We start from the raw sequence: 21,886 nt of genomic DNA, 5'->3' as shown, positions 1-21,886 counted from the left end.
ATCAAATACGTGTCACTCAAACACGGACAAGTCTGGACTCATTTATGACCATAGAGATGAGGCTTACTTCTCTGGCAGACTCATCGATATCAGCAAATGACACAGTAATATTCAACGGAATATGAAGTCACATTTAGTTTTACACTCGTGTTGACATTTAATTCGAAAGACTACGGGCCAAGAGGCCAACTCGATTCTCAGGCTACTGTTTAATGTGTTTGAATGGCTATCGTAAAGACATGCCATGATATCATTGAGATAATGGGCAGAAAAGTGAATCCAGAATGTGTTTGTAGTTTAATGTATTATGTTGTAAGAAATGTAGTTCAAAGCCAACAGGAAAACAAATCAAGATCAGCCATTTATACACCAAGTAGGAAATGCTATTCTATTGCTCTTCTATCTATTGAAACAGTAAAATGTAAGGGTCCCTTTCCAAGACCAGTGTCCATACCACATCACATATAATTTCCATGTGATCATATTGTATTTCATCAATGCTTAGGGACCAACACTACAGTAATAGTCAAGGCCATGGTAGAAGCACAAAATAAATACACCATTCAACAGCTATCTCTACTGGACACCTATGGGTAAGATAAAGTCTTCATGTCTTGTTTTAAATGAGCTTCAGATTAAGCCAGCCTAGTGCCGCTAGACTCCTGTGAGCTTTTCTATCCAACGGGCTATATGTAATATTCAACGCTCAAGGCAGAACAGCTAACAGCAAACAGCCCTCAAGCTGTGCAATAGTGAGGGGTGAGCAGTGCTCAACTGCGGCGTTGCATAAATATTGATGAGATTCCTAGCTATAAACCTATGATATAAACATCAGAATATGACCAGTAACAGCCATTAGAGAGTGGTCACACTGAATCAAACGGAATAACCTGTCTTTGATGCCAGTTGTCAGCATTATCACTGCCATTAGTGGACACATATGAGCAGAAAATGATTTTCTAAATAGACTCTGACTCTGGCACTCTGGCCTTAGATTCATTCTTTTGCAGCACCTTTCATGTGTGCAATGGAGATGAGAGGGTTTAGCAGCCTGTGACCCTGGCAACTCTACACTCTTAGAAAAAAAAGTGTTATTCGGCTGTCCCCATAGGGTAACCCTTTTTGATTCAAGGTAGAACTCTTTTGGGCTACATGTGCCCTGCACAATACACACAAATATACACATTATACACAAAATATACATATACAGTACCAGTCAAAAGTTTGGACACACCTACTCATACAAGGGTTTTTCTTTATTTTTATTATTTTCTACATTGTAGAATGACAGTGAAGATAACAACATTATGAAATAACACATATGGAATCATGTAGTAACCAAAAAGTGTTAAACATAACATAATATATTTTATATTTGAGATTCAAGTAGCCACTGTTGGCATTCTCTCAACCAGCTTCATGAGTTAGTCACCTGGAATGCATTTCAATTAACAGGTGTGCCTTGTTAAAAATTAATTTGTGGAATTTATTTTCTTCTTAAAAATGTGCTTGAGCTTGAGTTGTGTTGTGACAAGGTAGGGGTGGTATACAGAAGATATCCCATATTATGGCAAGAACAGCTCAAATAAGCAAAGAGAAACGACAGTCCATCCTTACTTAAAGACATGAAGGTCAGTCAATAAGGAAAATGTCAAGTGCAGTTGCAAAAACCATCAAGTACTATGATTAAACTGGCTCTCATGAGGACCGCCACAGGAAAGGAAGACCCAGAGTTACCTCTGCTAAACAGGATAAGTTCATTAGAGTTACCAGCCTCAGAAAGACCAAATACATTTTTCACAGAGTTCAAGTAACAGACACATCTCAACATCAACTGTTCAGATGAGACTATGTGAATCAGGCCTTCATGTTCGATTGCTGCAAAGAAACCACTACTTAAGGACACCAATAAGAAGAAGAGACTTGCTTGGGCCAAGAAACACGAGCAATGGACATTAGACGGGTGGACATCTGTCCTTTGGTCTGATGAGTCTAAATGAGTCTACATTTTAGATTTTTGGTTCCAACTGCCGTGTCTTTGTGAGATGCAGAGTAGGTGAATGGATGATCTCTGCATGTGTGGTTCCCCCCATGAAGCATGGAGGAGGAGGTGTGATGGTGTGAGAGTGCTTTGCTGGTGACACTGTCAGTGATTTATTTAGAATTCAAGACATACTTAACCATCATGGCTACCACAGCATTCTGCAGCAATACGCCATCCCATCTGGTTTGCGTTTAGTGGGACTATCATTTGTTTTTCAATAGGACAATGACCCAACACACCTTCAGGCTGTGTAAGGACTATTTGACCCAGAAGGAGAGTGATGGAGTGCTGCATCAGGTGACCTGGCCTCCACAATCACCCGACCTCAACCCAATTGAGATGGTTTGGGATGAGTTGGACAGCAGAGTGAAGGAAAAGCAGCCAATAAGTGCTCAGCATACGTGGGAACTCCTTCAAAACTGTTGGAAAAGCATTCCAGGTGAAACTGGTTGAGAGATTGCAAAGAATGTGCAAAGCTGTCATCAAGGCAAAGGGTGGCTACTTTGAAGAATCTAAAATCTAAAATATATTTTGATTTGTTTAACACTTTTTTGGTTACTACATGATTCCATATGTGTTATTTCATAGTTTTGATGTCTTCACTATTAGAAAATAGTAAAAATAAAGAAAAACCCCTGAATGAGTAGGTGTGTCCAAACGTTTGACTGATACTGTATATATAAACATATGTACACATTAAAATGCAAAAACACAGTAATGGGAAGTAAAACGTCACAAATCACAGAGAAAATCAGTTACATTCCTCCACAAATAAGTCCCCAATCAATACTCTAAACTGCCCGAACTGCGCCAGAACATTAAGATTGAATGTATTTTTGAATTTTGTTCCAGCAATACGATGCATTAAAACTAAAAGCAGATTTACCTAGCTCGGTGGAGACCCTTGGAACCTCAAGAGTTAAGCAATCCTGTGAACGGGTTAGGAAACTCAGGTGTCTATACTTCAACAGGAAAGTTATATAACATGGAAATTTATGAAGTAGGTCCTAGGGCTGTGGTGGTCATGAGCCTGTGATTGTCAAGCAAATAACTGCCAGTCTCACCGTAATTTACCATATTTAACATAATCACATTTAACATCTCTTGGCATTCCACGCATAGCCTACAAGCCACTGATGCAGACCTTAGGAACATATACATTTAAAAAAGTATAATAAATCCATTTAATATAGTCTACACCATCACAATAAATCCATTATTTATTTTAGAAAGGTCTAAAGAAACATGATATGAAGAAAATGTAGTCTATTTCAGAATAGAATACTCTGACTTGTCCTTATGTCAGGCCCTGATCTGGCTATGCCATGTGGTTGTCGGCTACACTAATTCATTTAGCAGACAAGATTTGCTTAGAATTCCGTGGTATTATTTTATATTTTTTACAGTATGAAGAATATAATTGAACACAGCTGAATAAAAAAGAAAGTTTATTTTCTCCAAACGATTTGAGGGAGTGTGCACAAAGAAACTGGTCCTCCTACAGTATATGCCTAATTTAGAGTTATTTATGCAACTTTAGTTTTGATACAAACGTTTGGCTACATGTTTCGATTTTTAATAGATTCTAAGGCTGCATGATGCGACTCTAATGATGATTCGAAAAAAGTTGCATGAAAGACATGAGCTCTGCTTGTTTTTTGCGCAGGCTGAACACACTTCATCAGTCCCTCATTCACAATTTGACAAGCACTTGGTAATGCCTCGAATTTCACAGCGGCATCCCCCTTGTGTGGCCGTAATGCCCTTTAAACAAATCCATGCCTTTTGTGGCCAGTGGCCATTTTGCCCTTGGGCTGAATGTAATAATTATTATAATTCCCTTCTCCTGGCTGCGTGCTTCAAAGCACCTCCCACTCACATGGCTCTCTCAGATATCTAAATTCGTATTAGCCAATGCCCGTCACGTGATCGGGTCCTTCTCACAGGCTACAAGTGAAGACAGACACATCAGGGACGCAACTGCGTGCGTCCTTATTTAATTTCCGAGGCGCATATTGAAGATGTTGGAAGAACTGTCCACATTTACTTTTCGTCAGCCAACAAGATGAGTAGACCTAACGAACAGCAAAAGCACTAGCCTATGTCAATCTACTACCCCATGGTAAAAACTTTGACCTATTCTATTGGTTATTATCTTTGTTAAACTTGAAACTCACGCACCGCCAAAGTATGCCAGTTAGGCTCTAAACCAGTTATACAGTGGATTATTTGGCCACTTGTGTTGTGATACAAACCTTATCAAATAGGCTTATGGGCTAGGCTACATGAGGTGTGCGACTATGATTTGAAAAAGTCAGGTGAAAAAGGCATGCGCTGTTTGCACACAAGCTGGGCATCATTCACAAGTGATCCCATCATACTATTCTTGATTTAATCTTGTCTTTACATACACTAAATAATATATGTGTGAAATTTGTTTTGATTTAGAATAGACCATTATCATGCACCTGTCTCAAAACAGGGACAGGGGAAAAAAATACATGTAATCTATGCACTTAAATAGCGAATTGAGGACGCTTTTCCCGTGTTTCGTTTTCAAGCCAGCCAGGGAGGCCATACTCCTGCTGTAAAGAGAAGAAACGTGCATAATATTATGAAAGTTGAGAAATAAATATAGTAGGCCTAACCTATAGAAAACTGATGAGATCCTCCTCTTTTTATTAGATGCTATCTCACGCAATTTCATAGCCTATACCCTCAGGGGTACGTACACACAATGCCTTCGGGGGTACACCAAATAAAGACGTTTTTAAAATGTATTTTACATTTTTATTTCTTCACATTTTCAAACAGTACATTTATATTTTCCAACGTGGCTATACATTTTGGGCTATACACGAGTAGCCTCGTTTCACTGCCAAAAATAAAATTAAACCACCTAGTGTTCAGCTAAATAACAACAATTCATTAATTAATAATTAACATCCAATCACATTAACCGTTACTCTCTCGCGGGAAACCTTCACTCTTGCGCAGACATTTAGAAACGAAACATGACAATTTCAAAAATAAACTACTGGAGTATTTTGAGCGAGAATAAAGATGACCTTCGAGAAGTAAGAAGGGAATAAAAGCAACAAATACCATTAATAAGAAGGGGCTAGTATCGTCTGAGCTACCGAGTGGCTAGGACAGGCAAGCCTCATACTATTGTGGAGGACTTAATTCTTCCTGCTGCCGCGGATACGGGTGGGACAATGCTGGGGGAAAGGCCCCAAAAAACTATACAGACAATGACTTCATCAAACAACACTGTTTCACGACGCATCAGTGACATGGCAGGAGATGTTTTGAAACAATTACTGCTTCGCATACAAGCCAGTGAATTATATGCATTACAGCTGGATGAGTCAACATACATGGCGGGCCTGGCACAGGTCCTGGTATACGCATGTCTGTTACGTTTATGGGGGGTCAATTAAGGAAGACAGCCTCTTCTGCAAACCACTGGAAACCAGAACAACATGAGAGGATATTTTTTAAGTACTGAATAGCTTTGTGACATCAAATGGACTTTGGTGGTCAAGATGTGTTGGTATCTGTACTGATGGCGCAAAATCCATGACAGGGAGACATAGTGGAATGGTAACGTGCTTGCAAGAAGTTGCTCCCGATACCACTTGGGTACACTGCAGCATCCACGAGAGGCACTTGCTTGAAAGACATTTGGGACACTACAATGAAAATGGTTAACTTTGTTAAACCAAGGCCCCGGAACTCTCGTGTATTTACTGCATTATGCAATGATATGGGCAGCGACCATGTAACGCTTTTACAACATACGCTGGTTATAAAGAGGCAAAGTATTGACACGTTTTTTTGAATTGAGAGACGAGCTTAAAGTTTTCTTTATTGACCATCATTTTCACTTGACTGACGATTTGCATGATGACGAGTTTCTCACATGACTGGCCTATCTAGGTGAGGTTTTTTCTCGCCTGAATGATCTGAACCTAGGATTACAGGGACTCTCCGCAACTATATTCAATATGCAGGACAAAAGTGAGGCTATGATTAAGAAGCTGGAGCTCTTTTCTGTCTGCATTAACAAGGACAACACACAGGTCTTTCCATCATTGAATGATTTTTTGTGTGCATATGAACTCAAGCTTATTGTCACGACTTCTGCCGAAGTCGGATCCTCTCCTTGTTCGGGCGGTGTTCGGCGGTCGAAGTCACCGGTTTTCTAGCATTCGCCAATCCATTTTTTATTTTCCATTTGTTTTGTCTTGTTTTCCCACACACCTGGTTTTCATTCCCTCATTACGTGTTGTGCATTTAACCCTCTGTTCCCCCCATGTCTTTGTGCGGAATTGTTTGTTGTAAGTGCTTGTGCACATGGTTGTCTGGTGAGCAACGGGTTTTGTACCCATACATTGTTATTCTGGATGCCAGTGGTTTTGTATATTAAACTGCTCCGGTTATTACCCAGTTCTGCTCTCCTGCATCTGACTTCTCTGCCACCAGTTACGCACCCCTTACAGAATTCCGCACCGAACCTATGGAGTCAGCAGGAGCACGTGTCCCTGGTATGGGGTCGAGGAGCGCGTCCAGGAACACACAGTGATGCTCCACCATCTCGGCACCGCCATGGACTGCGTCGTCCAAGCTATGGACAACTGGGAGAGACGGGGAGTTCCTCCGGCACCTCAACCAGCACAACAGGGGCCTCCACTACTCACTCCTCTGCACCCGGTTCCAGTGGGATTCGCCTCGCCCTCCCCGCCTCGCTGCTAGGGTTTCCTGCTTCAGTTGGAATTATACCTGGCCACCGTCCACCCGGCTCCTTCGGGTCATGAAAAGGTGGCCGCCCTCGTCTCATGCCTCTCGGGGAAAGCCCTGGAGTTGCTGGACAAATTTGAGGAGTTCACCGTCGTTTCTGGGCAGTCTTCGACCACCCGCCCGAGGGTAGAGCGGCGGGTGAACGTCTCTTCCACCTGCGGCAGGGGACGAGGAGCGCACAGGAGTTTGCTTTGGACTTTCGGACCCTGGCCGCCAGAGCGGGATGGAACAACAGGGCCCTGATTGACCACTATCATTGCAGTTTGCGTGAGGACGTCCGTCGAGAGTTGGCCTGCAGGGACACCACCCTCACCTTCGACCAGCTGGTGGACCAGTCCATTCGGCTGGATAACCTGCTGGCTACCCGCGGACGTCCAGAGCGGGGTCTGTCGGTTCCATCCCCCAGCACCACCGCTCCGATGCCCATGGAGTTGGGAGGTGCTGCGCTCAGGGAGACCGGAGGAGGTTCCAGCTCGTGCACCATCTGTGGCCGCAGAGGTCACACTGCCGGTCGGTGCCGGGTTGGTTCCTCTGGGGGTCGAGGCAGCAGGCAGGGCACTCTGGCGTCACCCCAGGTGAGAAGGCACCGTTCTCACCCAGAGCCCTCTGTTGCACACATGTTTTTGTTTGTTACTTTTCCTGAGTTTTCCCCACATTCCCAGCATAAGGCGCTCGTCGATTCAGGCGCGGCTGGGAATATTATAGACAGATCATTTGCACATAGTTTAGGGATCCGAATCGTTCCTGTGGCTATGCCCTTCCCAGTTCACGCTTTAGACAGTCGACCATTACGGTCAGGGTTAATTAGGGAGGCCACCGCTCCTCTGGGCATGGTGACGCGGGGGGGTCACACGGAGACTCCCTTGCGTCTCTTTCTCATTAACTCTCCTGCGTTTCCCGTGGTGCTAGGCCAACCCTGGTTAGCTTGTCATGACCCCACTGTTTCATGGCAAAGAAGGGCTCTCGCGGGGGTCGCGAGAGTGCTCGGGAGGTGTTTAGGGGTTTCCGTAGGTGCTACTACGGTGGAAAGTCCAGACCAGGTCTCCACCGTGCGCATTCCCCCCGAATATACTGATTTGGCTCTCGCCTTCTCCAAAAAGAAGGCGACTCAATTACCACCCCATCGACGGGGGGATTGTGCGATAAATCTCCTGGTAGACGCTGTACTTCCCAGGAGTTTTGTGTATCCCCTGTCACAGGCAGAGACGGCGGCTATGGAAACATGTCTCCGAATCCCTGCATCAGGGGTACATTCGGTCCTCCACTTCATCCGCCTCCTTGAGTTTCTTTTTTGTGAAGAAGGAGGGAGGTCTGCGCCCGTGTATTGACTACCGAGGCCTAAATCAGATCACGGTGAGATACAGTTACCCGCTACCTCTTATCGCCACGGCGATTGAGTCAATGCACGGGGCGTTCTTCTTCACCAAACTAGATCTCAGGAGTGCTTACAACCTGGTGTGTATCCGGGAGGGAGACGAGTGGAAGACGGCCTTCAGTACGACCTCAAGGCATTATGAATACCTCGTCATGCGTACGGGTTGATGAATGCTCCGTAAGTCTTCCAAGCCTTTGTAGACGAGATTTTCAGGGACCTTCACGGGCAGGGTGTAGTGGTGTATATTGATGACATTCTGATATACTCCGCTGCACGCGCCGAGCATGTGTCCCTGGTGCGCAAGGTGCTTGGTCGACTGTTTGAGCATGACCTGTACGCCAAGGCTGAGAAATGCCTGTTCTTCCAACAGTCCGTCTCCTTCCTAAGGTACCGCATTTCCACCTTAGGGGTGGAGATGGAGAGTGACCGCATCTCAGCCGTGCGTAATTGGCCGACTCCCACGGTAAAGGAGGTGCAGCGGTTTCTAGGGTTTGCCAATTACTACCGGAGGTTTATCCGGGGTTTTGGTCAGGTAGCGGCTCCCATTACCTCACTGCTGAATGGGGGACCGGTACGTTTGCAGTGGTCGGCTGAGGCAGACAGGGCTTTTGGTCACCTGAGGGCTCTGTTTACCTCAGCTCCCGTGCTGGCCCATCCGGATCCCTCTTTGGCATTCATAGTGGAGGTGGACGCGTCCGAGACTGGGATAGGAGCCTTGCTCTCTCAGCACTCGGGTACGCCACCGAAGCTCCGCCCCGTGCCTTCTTCTTGAGGAAGCTCAGCCCGGCGGAGCGAAACTATGACCTGGGGGTTCGGGAGCTGTTGGCTGTCGTCAAGGCTTTGAAGTTGTGGAGACATTGGCTTGAGGGGGCTAAACACCCTTTTCTCATCTAGACTGACCGCCGCAATCTGGAGTACATCCGGGTGGCTCAGAGACTGAACCCTCGCCAGGCAAAGTGGGCCATGTTATTCATCCGTTTTGTTTTCACCCTTTCTTATAGACCAGGTTCTCAGAATGTGAAGGCAGACGCACTGTCCCGGCTGTATGACACAGAGGAGCGGCCCATGGATCCCACCCCCATACTTCCGGCCTCCTGCCTGGTGGCGCCGGTAGTGTGGGAGCTGGACGCGGACATTGGGCAGGCGCTGCGTGCAGAGCCCACTCCACTCCAGTGTCCCACTGGGCGTGTGTACGTTCCATCTGCTGTCCGTGACCGGCTGATCAATTGGGCCCACACGTCACCCTCCTCTGGTCATCCAGGTATTGGTCGGACGGTGCACTGTCTGAGTGGGAAGTACTGGTGGCCCACTTTGGCTAAGGACGTGAGGATTTATGTTTCCTCCTGCTCGGTCTGCACTCAGTGTAAGGCTCCTAGGCACCTGCCCAGAGGTAAGTTACACCCCTGACCCGTTCCACAACGGCCTTGGTCGCACCTGCCGGTGGACTTCCTTACCGATCAAATCAAAATCAAATCAAATCAAATGTATTTATATAGCCCTTCGTACATCAGCTGATATCTCAAAGTGCTGTACAGAAACCCAGCCTAAAACCCCAAACAGCAAGCAATGCATGTGAAAGAAGCACGGTGGCTAGGAAAAACTCCCTAGGAAAAACTCCCTAGAAAGGCCAAAAACCTAGGAAGAAACCTAGAGAGGAACCAGGCTATGAGGGGTGGCCAGTCCTCTTCTGGCTGTGCAGGGTGGATATTATAACAGAACATGGTCAAGATGTTAAAATGTTCATAAATGACCAGCATGGTCAAATAATAATAATCATAGTAGTTGTCGAGGGTGCAACAAGCACGTCCGGTGAACAGGTCAGGGTTCCATAGCCGCAGGCAGAACAGCTGAAACTGGAGCAGCAGCACGGCCAGGTGGACTGGGGACAGCAAGGAGTCATCATACCAGGTAGTCCTAAGGCATGGTCCTAGGGCTCAGGTCCTCCGAGAGAAAGACAGAAAGAGAGAAAGAGAGAATTAGAGAGAGCATATTTAAATTCACACAGGACACCGGATAAGACAAGAGAAATACTCCAGACCCTAGCCCCCCGACACATAAACTACTGCAGCATAAATACTGGAGGCTGAGACAGGAGGGATCAGAAGACACTGTGGCCCCATCCGATGATACCCCCGGACAGGGCCAAACAGGCAGGATATAACCCCACCCACTTTGCCAAAGCACAGCCCCCACACCACTACATTTTAGTCATTTAGCAGACACTCTTATCCAGAGTGACTTACAGTAGTGAACGCATACATTTCATACAATTTCATACATTTTTTCCTGTGCTGGCCCCCCGTGGGAATCGAACCCACAACCCTGGCGTTGCAAACACCATGCTCTACCAACTGAGCTACAGGGAAGGCAGAGGGACACCGCCCATGTTCACCTTCAGCGTGCCGTGCTGCGCCAGAAAGCCGGCGCAGACCGTCACCGCAGTGAGGCCCCGGTGTTCGCAACGGGGGACCGGGTCTGGCTCTCGACCCGAAACCTGCCCCTTCACCTGCCCTTCTGGAAGCTGGGTCTGTGGTTTGTGGGGCCATTTAAAGTCCTGAGGAGACTGGACGAGGTGAGTTACAGGTTACAGCTTCCCCCTGATTACCGTATTAACCCCTCGTTCCATGTGTCTCTCCTCAGGCCGGTGGTGGCTGGCCCACTCCAGGAGTCTGAGGTACGGGAGGTTCCTCTTCCCCCTCTGGACATCGAGGGGGCCCCGGCGTACTCCGTTCGCTCCATACTAGATTCGAGGTGTTGGGCGAGGGGCCTTCAGTACCTCGCGGACTGGGAGGGGTATGGTCCGGAGGAGAGATGCTGGGTTCCGGTGGAGGATGTGTTGGACCCTTCAATGCTGCGGGAGTTCCACCGTCTCCGTCCGGATTGCCCTGCACCTCGCCCTCCAGGTCATCCTCGAGACCGTTGTTGGTGCGCTGCTGGAGCCGCGCGTCAAGGGGGGTTACTATCACGACTTCTACCGAAGTCGGTTCCTCTCCTTGTTCGGGTGGTGTTCGGCGGTCGACGTAACCGGTCTTCTAGCCATCGCCGATCCATTTATCATTTCCCATTTGTTTTGCCTTGTTTTCCCACACACCTGGTTTTCATTCCCTCATTACGTGTTGTGTATTTAACCCTCTGTTCCCCCCATGTCTTTGTGCGGAATAGGTTTGTTGTAAGTGCTTGTGCACATGGTTGTCTGGTGTGCAACGGGTTTTGTACCCATATGTTGTTATTCTGGATGCCGGTGGTTTTGTATATTAAACTGCTCCGGTTATTACCCAGTTCTGCTCTCCTGAGTCTGACTTCTCTGCCACCAGTTACTCACTCCTTACACTTATGGACAATGTCAAATGCGAAGCACCTTTGTGAGCTGGGTGCGCAATTACGCAGGTCCTTTCCCGAAACGGAAGACACAAACAACTGGATTCATTATCCCTTTCATGCCCTGCCTCCAGTCCACTTACCGATATCTGAACAAGAGAGCCTCATCAAAATTGCAACAAGCGGTTCTGTGAAATTTGAATTTAATCAGAAGCCACTGCCAGATTTCTAGATAGGGCTGTGCTCAGAGTTTCTTGCCTTGGCAAATCATGCTGTTAAAACACTGATTCCCTTTGCAACCACGTACCTATGTGAGAGTGGATTCTCGGCCCTCACTAGCATGAAAACAAAATACAGGCACAGACTGTGTGTGGAAAATGATTTAAGACTGAGACTCTCTCCAATACAACCCAACATTTCAGAGTTATGTGGATCCTTTCAAGCACAACCTTCTCATTAACCTGTGGTGAGTTATGCACAATTTTTGATGAACAAATAAGGTTTTATATGTAAGATGGCTAAATAAAGAGCCAAATTATTGATTATTATTATATTATTATTTGTGCCCTGGTCCTATAAGAGCTCTTTGTCACTTCCCACGAGCCGGGTTGTGACAAAAACTCACACTCATTCTTATGTTTAATAAATGTAGCGTATAGTGTGTGTGTGGCAGGCTTACAATGATGGCAAAAAACAAACATTTTTGAGAGTGCGCTGACCCTGGTGCTAGAGGGGGTACACAGCTGGAGGTTGAATGTTTGAAGGGGTACAGGACTATAAAAAGTTTGGGAACCACTGGATTAGAGGGACAATAGAGTGCTGAGTCCAGGCAGTTAGCAAGTTTGGTGGGCTACTAATGGCTGACTCATGACCGCCGGTGTGGCGGTAATACGGTCACCGTAACAGCCCTAGCAGGGTCTTGTCATTCTTTTAGCACTGTTCTGGATGACTGTGTGATAACGCTCTCATTAGCTGTTGTGAGAAAGACCTTTAAACAGGTCAACATTCACAAAGCCGCGGGGCCAGATGGATTACCAGGACGTGTACTCGAAGCATGCGCGGACCAACTGGCAAGTGTCTTCACTGACATTTTCAACCTCTCCCTGACTGAGTCTGTAATACCTACATGTTTCAAGCAGACCACCATAGTCCCTGTGCCCAAGGAAGCGAAGGTAACCTGCCTAAATTATTACCGCCCCATAGCACTCACGTCGGTAGCCATGAAGTGCGTTGAAAGGCTGGTCATGGTTCACATTAACAGCATCCTTCCGGATACCCTTCACCCACTCCAATTCACATACCGCCCCAACAGATCCACAGATGACGCAATCTCAATCACACCCCACACAGCCCTTTCTCACCTGGACAAAAGGAACACCTATGTGAGAATGATGTTCATTGACTACAGCGCAGCGTTCAACACCATAGTGCCCACTAAGCTAAGGACCCTGGGACTAAACACCTCCCTCTGCAACTGGATCCTGGACTTCCTGACGGGCCACCCCCAGGTGGTAAGGGTAGGCAACAACACATCTGCCATGCTGATCCTCAACACTGGGGCCCCTCAGGGGTGTGTACTTAGTGCTCCCTGTTTATACACGACTGAGTGGCCAAACACGACTCCAACACCCACAACAGTGGTAGGCCTGATCACCGACAATGATGAGACAGCCTATAGGGAGGAGGTCAAAGAACTGGCAGTGTGGTGCCAGGACAACAACCTCTCCCTCAATGTGAGCAAGACAAAGGAGCTGATTGTGGACTACAGGAAAAGGCTGACCGAACAGGCTCCATTAACATCAACGGGGCTGTAGTGGAGCGGGTCGAGAGTTTCAGGTGTCCACATCACCAACGATCTATCATGTTCCAAACACACCAAGACAGTCGTGAAGAGGGCACGACAAAACCTTTCCCCCGTCAGGAGACTGAAAATATTTGGAATGGGTCCCCAGATCCTCATAAAGTTCTACAGCTGCACCATCGAGAGCATCCTGACCGGTTGCATCACTGCCTGGTATGGCAACTGCTCAGTATCTGAGGGTAGTGCGTACGGCCCAGTACATCACTGGGGCCAAGCTTCCTGCAATCCAGGACCTATATAATATGCTGTGTCAGAGGAAAGCCCATGAAATTCTCAGAGACTCCAGTCACCTAAGTCATAGACTGTTTTCTCTGCTACCGCACGGCAAGCGGTACCGGAGCGCCAAGTCTAGGACCAAAAGGCTTCTTAAAAGCTTCTACCCCCAAGCCATAAGACTGCTGAACAATTAATCAAATGGCCACCGGACCCCCATTTGTTTTGTACACTGCTGCTACTCGCTGTTTATTATCTATGCATAGTCACTTCACCCCTACCTACATGTACAAATTACCTCTAACCTGTATCCATGCACATTGACTCGGTACCGGTACCCTCTGTATAGAGCCTCGTTATTGTTATGTTATTATGTTACTTTTTATTATTTTTTACTTTAGTTTATTTGGTAAATATGTTCTTAACTCTTCTTGAACTGCACTGTTGGTTAAGGGCTTGTAAGTAAGCATTTCATGGGAAGGTCTACACTTGTCGTATTCGGCGCATGTGATAAATAATCTTTGATTTGATTTGTACAAACTGAACAGGAACATGTTGCCATGAAAGTCACTAGCAGAATTCATTGCTTACCATTATGGCAGAAAGAATGCGTTCACATGACATACTTGAATTTCAGACAACAATAGGATCAATGTAGATGGGTATTTATGCAGGAGGGTGACAGCAAGCCTGTAAACATGCTAATTTGCTTAGTTAAAGATGAGATGAAGAGAAACCATTCTCATTCAGAGCACTGATGGGGAACAGACTACACAAAGACGTGACAAAGCAAATTGTGGCAGAATAATTTATTTAATTTACCAAAATGGCAACCCCAAACTATCCATCAAAAGAGGATGTGGGTAGAAATGTCATTATGCTGTAGCATTTGGAAAATAAGCTCTTTGGGAGATAGCTATTTGTTATTTTACCTCAAGACAATCTTTAGATTCTTGTATCTGTCAATACTGTGGGTAGATCAGATTGTATACAAAGTGCAGGCATTACCCTTGTAGAAAAAATACCATGTAAAAAAGTCAGATAATAGGATTCTTTAACTTTAGTATCACGCTGACATTAATATGAAGCCCTTGTGGAGCGTTCTCACAATTATATGTTTTACACACAAATTTCTGAAAACCTTGTGAAATATGAAATTATTATAAAAACACTGAAGCATATAATGTAATTACTTCCCCGAGTTTTTACAGAATGTCAATCAGCATCATATCTCTGCATCATTTAATGGGATATTGAAATATCCTCTTCCAGCATGATGCACTGGAGGCTGCTCTACTAATTAGTATGAATGACGAGCGCTAAGATCACTAATGCTGCTGAGGACAGGTTTTAATTGAGAATAATATAATGAAGTATCCTGTTGATTTGTCAGAGTTCTCTAGATTACTTTTCATTGGTCTACTTGGAGGTTATGAGAGGGGTAGCTAGTGTTATTTAGGTCCTGTATACAGTAATAACTGTATAATAACATAGTATTAACAGTAACAGTGGTTACTGTGTAACATGTTACTTATTAACAATATTTTTGTCTTTGTTTTAAAGGGCAGGGGAATTCAATTTGTAGAGGTTCCAATTACAATCTTCTTAATGTACTGTATGTGTGACTCGAATAGGGGATGGCTTACTTTGAATGATTAAACTGTCTCTGAATATAAATACAATGCTGGCCACTTAGGAGGGAACTCAAGTCATGCATATTAATTAGGGTGCTAGTATGCACTGTATTTTGGGATGGGGTGGGGCTGAGTGGAATGGAGATTCAGCACCTAAGTATAGAACATCATTCAATGACAATTGAATAGGTTTCTGGTAGACATCATCATTGAAAAGCTACACATTCTGGAGACAGATTCATCTCCCATTTCATGTTCATGTTTGAGCATTTAAACAACAGTCAATGAAAATAACTGTTTCAGTAACAATATTCCCTAGAAACTGTGCTTTGAGGCGTTAATGGTATTACCAATGTTCAAATGCAAATGTAGGCTCAGCATTGAAAGAAATGTTACACAAACATGCCCTGTAACATTACCACATAGGCCTATCACCTTAGAGGAAGGGGATGGTTCAGTTTGGCTTTAATCTTCAATCTTCTCATCATTCCAGAGTAGTGTAATGTAATAGAGGCAATGGTCCCCAAGAGCATGGCATGAAACGCAAACACAGCACAGCACATCTAAATCTATCTCCTGCAGGATGAACGATGCTGGATGCTAGATACACTCAGGCTAAATGACACCCTATTCCCTATATTGTGCACTATTTTTGACCAGGGCCCATAGGGCTCTGGTCAAAAGTAGTGCACTATATAGAGGATGAGGTGCCATATGGGATGTCGTGTACCAGTCAGAACCAAGTCCTCCAGGTTGCATTTAAAACAGACAATCAGCTCAGGAGACGTTCAGGTTGGACTGGAAATATACCAGCCGTATGATAGGCAATGTGATCATGTCAGACTGCATCACGACCAATCTGATTTAAAAAAACACTGTAGTTTTTTTAGAACACCCAATTACCTGCAAAGCATATGATCTGATTGGTCAAATGACCGTAAATCATGGCACAGTATCTTCTTCTGTGGTGGAGGTATTCAAAAGGAGCTAGGGATTAGAAAGATGCTTAATGACTCTCCACAGCTCAGGAGGCTGTCTCTTTCTCTCTGTGGGGTTTGGGTCTGAATTATCCACTTCATGTTTACTCCTCAGTGGCTAGCTGCAGGCCACTATTTATCTCCTAGGAGTGTGTGTCAGGGAGGTGTATATGTGTGTGTGAACTGACTGAGTGATCACCAACAGTGCATTGTAATAGAAAACTGTAATTTATATGTTAATTTGGGGTATTATTAACAGTAAAATACAGTGAAACGTTTAACTGCAGCATTCTGTAAAGAATTGCTGTATTTCAAATGGTACTGTAATTCAAAGAAAGCTATGATCCCTAATTGATGTCACTTGTTAAATCCACTTCAAGCAGTGTAGATGAAGGGGAGGAGACAGGTTAAATAATATTTTTTAAGCCTTAAGAAAATTGAAACATGTATTTGTGTATGGGTGCCATTCCGAGGGTGACAAAAGATGTATGTGCCTTTGAAAGGGGTATGGTAAGTGCTAGTTTGTATCAAGAACTGCAACGCTGTTGGTCCACCACCCAAAGGACATCCAGCCAACTTGAAACAACTGTGGGAAGCATTGGAGTCAGCATTGGCCAGCATCCCTGTGGAACACTTTTGACACCTTGTAGAGTCCATATTATGAGGAAATCAGTCAATTGAAATAAATAAATTAGGCCCTAATTTTTAATCGATGAAATGCAATTGTGTTCGTTGTCAGTAGCTTATGCCTGCCCATACCATAACCCCCACCATGGGGAACTCTGTTCACAAACTTGACATCAGCAAACCGCTTGCCCACACAACGCCATACACGTGGTCTGCGGTTGTGAGGCTGGTTGGACATACTGCCAAATTCTCTATAATGACGTTGGAGACGGTTTATGGTAGACAAATGAACATTTAATTATCTGAAAACAGCTCTGGTGGACATTCCTTCATTCAGCATGCCAATTGCACGCTCCTTCAAAATTTGAGACATCTGTGGCATTTTGTGTGACAAACCTGCACATTTTAGAGTGGCCTTTATTGTCCCAGCACAAGGGGCACCTATGTAATGATCATGCTGTTTAATCAGCTTCTTGATATGCCACATCTTTCAGGTGGATGGATTAGCTTGGCAAATGAGAAATGCTCACTAACAGGGATGTAAACAAATTTGTGCACAACATTTTAGAGAAATAAGCTTTTTGTGCTTACGGTTAATTTCTGGGATTTTGTATTTCAGCTCAGGAAACATGGGACCAACACTTTACATGTTGCATTTCTATTTTTGTTCAGTATTCAAAGAGAAATCAAATTGATGAACGCTATGGTGCACATGCACAAAACAACTATTGGTTGGATAGATAGATAGAGGATTAATTAACCAATGGCCCGACAGAAGAAACACAAAGCACAGGAAGCTTCCAGACTTCCCATGTCAAGGTGAGGTTGTAGCCTTGGAAATAGTGTTACAGTAGGTTGTGGATTTAATAGAATAGTATGGAGATAATACATTTGTACATTGTCCTTGTGTACATGGTGCCCTTCAGTAAGGATAAAAGCTTCCGCAATGAAAGCTACATTTTGTTTTGCTGTACATGTACAGTATTATGTTATATGTTTTGATAAAATCATCTAGTCTCGTCTTAGCAAATGTAGCTTGATAATAAATGTTCTGCACATCACATTTGGTCAGGTGTTAGGGTTGCATATTTTATGTCAAACGCATGTCAGTAATTCACGTAAGTTCTCCACTTTCCTCGAATAGATTGACATTCTAACACGTATGCTGATGCAGCTGTATCCATCATGCACAATATGTTCTCAATGGGTGAATGAGATGGTAATCATAACAGATCTGGGTATGACATGTACCTGAGCTGTTTTTAATATGAGATGGGAAAAAGATGGGAAATAATGAGCATTTGATTTCACTGATGTAACACCGGATGAAAAACAAGCACGAGAATTCAGTTACAAATATCCAACAGCGGTTATTTGTTCAGGTTACCGCACAATGGAATCCCATACTTAATATGAGGAGGATCATAAATAAAGATTATTAGGTTAATTAATTATTTTGCATTTATTACTCTTTTGTACCTCCACATAATTACTCAGCACTGATTTAATTGAATTTGAACGAGAGCCAGCGGAAGATAATTTGTTTTCGGGTTACCAAATGGTTCTAATGTTGCCTGAGAGAGCTGGAGAGGGAGAAAATGACAAATGGTTGCATCCCAATTGGCACACTATTCCCATCCCTGATCAAAAGTAGAACACTATAACGGGAATAGGGTGCCATTTGGGACATATCCATGGTAGCAAGGCATAATTCATCAGGCTGGGACACTGACACCCAACCAACAATACGGAAATTAATTCAGCTCCGCAGCTGCATGGGCGAACAACATTAAACACAGAAATAAATAACAACACCAACCCAAAGACCTGCCGGAGCCAGAGCACAGCCATGCCGTGCTTTATTCAAAACCAAAACATATCTAATAACCATGAGCTATTGAATTAGAAATGTAGTGTGGCAGGCGGTGGCACTCTTATCTGATAAATTATGTGGGAGATTGTGTGGGTTTTTATTTGTGTGCGTGTGTGTGTGAGTGAGTGATAGTGAAAGAGATGTGATTGAGTGTATATTTGTGGGTGTATCTGTATGTGTGGGTGTATCTGTATGTGTACATAACACCACAGCTAGCTAGCCAACTTTACCAATTAGTAGTACTGTAGAAACTATATACATTACAACGGAACGATTTGACTAGTGTAATGTTAGCTAGCTACATAGTTGTCTTTGTATCAAGATAAAGGCGTAGTACAGAGTAACTATCGAGGTTAGCTAGCCAGTTACATTCTCTAACATAGTCTACAACGCGCCCACTGCTAGCTAGCTAACCCCACCAGCTAGCTGTATCATTTTTAGTCAATAAGATTTTTGCAACGTAAGCTTAACTTTCTGAACATTCGAGATGTGTAGTCCACTTGTGTAGCTAGCAGGACTGACTTTGTGTTAGCTAGCCAACGTTTAATAACATCTGCGCTATGAACTAGACACGGACACGAATGATCCATTGGTAGCTTGTTGTTACCAAGTATTGGTGCTAACCGTGTGTTATAGGATGCTCGCATGCTAGTTAGCTAGTTAGCTACGGCGTCATAGGACACGGTGCACTAGGTGGGTTTTCACAGAAGAATACTGTACCAAGTTATCTAGCGGAATAAACTAAGTTTGAGCCTATTCCTGAAACATTGAACCACTGTAGTTTACATACATTTGAATTTCTAGTGGTAGCTAGAAAAGTTATATTTTAGCGTTTCAGTGAATTATTAGTGAGGGAGGCCCTGCTGTCTCGCTACCCCAGTTGTTTAGTTAATTTTCATGCCAGTCTCCCTTGCATTAGCGTAGCCTCTCCTGTAGCCTATCAACTATGTGTCGGTCTATCCCTGTTCTCTCATCTCTGCACAGGCCATACAAATGCTTCACATCGCGTGGCCGCTGCCACTCTAACCTGGTGGTCCCAGCGCGCACGACCCACGTGGAGTTCCAGGTCTCAGGCAGCCTCTGGAACTGCCGGTCTGCGGCCAACAAGGCAGAGTTCATCTCAGCCTATGCTACCCTCCAGTCCCTCGACTTCTTGGCGCTGACGGAAACATGGATTACCACAGAAAACACTGCTACTCCTACTGCTCTCTCCTCGTCTGACCACGTGTTCTCGCACACCCCGAGAGCATCTGGTCAGCGGGGTGGTGGCACTGGAATCCACATCTCTCCCAAGTGGACATTCTCTCTTTCTCCCCTGACCAATCTGTCTATCTCCTCCTTTGAATTCCATGCTGTCACAGTCACTAGCCCATTCAAGCTTAACATCCTTACCATTTATCGCCCTCCAGGTTCCCTTGGAGAGTTCATCAATGAGCTTGACGCCTTGATAAGTTCCTTCCCTGAAGATGGCTCACCCCTCACAGTTCTGGGTGACTTTAACCTCCCTACGTCTACCTTTGACTCATTTCTCTCTGCCTCCTTCTTTCCACTCCTCTCCTCTTTTGACCTCACCCTCTCACCGTCCCCCCTACTCACAAGGCAGGCAATACGCTTGACCTCATCTTCACTAGATGCTGTTCTTCTACTAATCTCACTGCAACTCCCCTCCAAGTCTCCGATCACTACCTTGTATACTTTTCCCTCTTGCTCTCCTCCAACACTACTCACTCGGCCCCTACTCAGATGGTATCGTGCCGTCGCAACCTTCGCTCTCTCTCTCCTGCTACTCTCTCCTCTTCCATCCTATCATCTCTTCCCTCTGCTCAATCCTTCTCCAACCAATCTCCTGATTCTGCCTCCTCAACCCTCCTCTCCTCCCTTTCTGCATCCTTTGACTCTCTATGTCCCCTAACCTCCCGACCGGCTCGGTCCTCCCCTCCTGCTCCATGGCTTGACGACTCATTGCGAGCTCACAGAACAGGGCTCTGGGCAGCCAAGCGGAAATGGAGGAAAACTAGCCTCCCTGCAGACCTGGCATCTTTTCACTCCCTCCTCTTTACATTTTCCTCCTCTGTTTCTGCTGTTAAAGTCACTTTCTACCACTCTAACTTCCAAGCATCTGCCTCTAACCCTTGGAAGCTCTTTGCCACCTTCTCCTCCCTCCTGAATCCTCCTCCCCCTCCCCCCTCCTGAATCCTCCTCCCCCTCCCCCCTCCTCCTCCCTCTCTGCAGATGACTTCGTCAACCATTTTGAAAAGAAGGTTGACGACATCCGATCCTCGTTTGTTAAGTCAAACGACACCGCTGGTCCTGCTCACATTGCCCTACCCTATGCTTTGACCTCTTTCTCCCCTCTCTCTCCAGATGAAATCTTGCGTCTTGTGACGGCCGGTCGCCCAACAACCTGCCCGCTTGACCCTATCCCCTCCTCTCTTCTCCAGACCATTTCCGGAGACCTTCTCCCTTACCTCACCTCGCTCATCAATTCATCCTTGACCGCTGGCTACGTCCCTTCCGTCGTCAAGAGAGCGAGAGTTGCACCGCTTCTCAAAAAACCTACACTCGAGCCCTCCGATGTCAACAACTACAGACCAGTATCCCTTCTTTCTTTTCTCTCCAAAACTCTTGAACGTGCCGTCCTTGGCCAGCTCTCCTGCTATCTCTCTCAGAATGACCTTCTTGATCCAAATCAGTCAGGTTTCAAGGCTGGTCATTCAACTGAGACTGCTCTTCTCTGTGTCACGGAGGCTCTCCGCACTGCTAAAGCTAACTCTCTCTCCTCTGCTCTCATCCTTCTAGACCTATCTGCTGCCTTTGATACTGTGAACCACCAGATCCTCCTCTCCACCCTCTCCGAGTTGGGTATCTCCGGCGCGGCTCACTCTTGGATTGCGTCCTAACTGACAGGTTGCTCCTACCAGGTGGCGTGGCGAGAATCCGTCTCCGCACCACGTGCTCTCACCACTGGTGTCCCCCAGGGCTCAGTTCTAGGCCCTCTCCTATTCTCGCTATACACCAAGTCACTTGGCTCTGTCATATCCTCACATGGTCTCTCCTATCATTGCTACGCAGACGACACACAATTAATCTTCTCCTTTCCCCCTTCTGATAACCAGGTGGCGAATCGCATCTCTGCATGTCTGGCAGACATATCAGTGGGG

Source organism: Salmo salar, chromosome 11 (genome assembly GCF_965601325.2).
Source record: "Salmo salar chromosome 11, fSalSal1, whole genome shotgun sequence".
Lineage (NCBI taxonomy): Eukaryota > Metazoa > Chordata > Actinopteri > Salmoniformes > Salmonidae > Salmo > Salmo salar.
This window is presented reverse-complemented; position numbering follows the sequence as displayed.